The sequence below is a fragment of the Myotis brandtii genome, unplaced genomic scaffold (assembly GCF_000412655.1).
Source record: "Myotis brandtii unplaced genomic scaffold, ASM41265v1 scaffold897, whole genome shotgun sequence".
NCBI lineage: Eukaryota > Metazoa > Chordata > Mammalia > Chiroptera > Vespertilionidae > Myotis > Myotis brandtii.
The window spans coordinates 1-1,241 of record NW_005371679.1 but is presented as its reverse complement, the minus strand read 5'-3'; positions in this window follow the sequence as shown (position 1 = coordinate 1,241).

Genomic DNA, 1,241 nt, shown 5'->3' with positions numbered 1-1,241 from the left:
AGCAAGGCGCACGGGGTCGGGGTGGGGGGTGGACAAGGAAGGAGGGACTGTACTGCTGGGATGCCCAGTGACGGGGTCTGCCTGTGGAGAGGGGGGAAAGTGGTTGAGAGGGCCTTCAAGCCAGGGCGGGGGGCCCGCGGAGGACAAGCAGCAGGCGTGGATGGACTGCACCCAGGAGCCCGGCCTCTCCCCGAGACCCCCCAGGTGAATCCACAAGGGTGAAGTACCTCCCTGGACAAGGGCAGGACAGCATCTTTAGAGCCGAAGGCAGGACACCAGTCGACATGGCAGCCCCAGTTCACTTCCGTGCTTGGGCCTCGGGTGTGGAAAGACCACACAGTGAAATGATGGGTGCAGGAAATGTGGGTTCCAGCACTGAGTCTGAGACTCTAACAAAGGACCTGGGCCAGGTCAGAGTGATTCTTGGGAGGTAGGGTGGGGGGTAGCAGGGAAGTTGCTCACCATTCAGGTCATGAGAGAGAGAAAGAGAGAGGTAACACCCTGTTGAAGGGAAGGGAGAAAACCCCGGTGATATTTTGGATGTACTGGTTACAGGGGCCGAGCAAGCATGCTTAAAAGGGAACAATAGTTGGGAGGAACAGAGGATTCCCAGAAAAAAAGAAAGAAAAAAAAAGCCAACCAACCATCAAACAAAGAAACAATGGACAAGAACGATGGGAAGCAGCCCTGTGGCCTCATGCAGCTATGGCTGTCCGCAGTGAGGCCCTGCCCCCAGCCAGCTGGAGAAGAAGGCAAACAAAGCCATCTTGGGAGAGGGATTAGGGTGACAGTGGTGTTAAGCCATCAATAGGCGGAGACCAAAACATTGAAATGGTTGGGATCAGCCAGACTATGGAAGGTGACTTGGGTGGGGCCCAGGATGGTAGAATATAAGCAGGTAAAGGAGAAAGTTCCTGGTCAGGAGGAAGCTCTTCTTAAGGTGAGACATGGTGAGGCCAGGTAGCTCAGTTGGTTAGAGTGTCGTCCCAATATGCTGAGGTTTCAACTTTCATCTCCAAGAATCAACCCATGAATGCATAAATAAGTGGAACAGCAAGTCGATGTTTCTCTCTCTCTCTCTCTCTCTCTCCCTTTCCTCTCTCTCTATAAAAAAGTCAATTAAACCTGGCCAGCATAGCTCAGTGGTTGAGCATCGACCTATGAACCCGGAGGGCACATGCCTGGGTTGTGGGCTCGATCGCTGGTTGGGGGCGTGCAGGAGGCAGCTGATCAGTGATTCT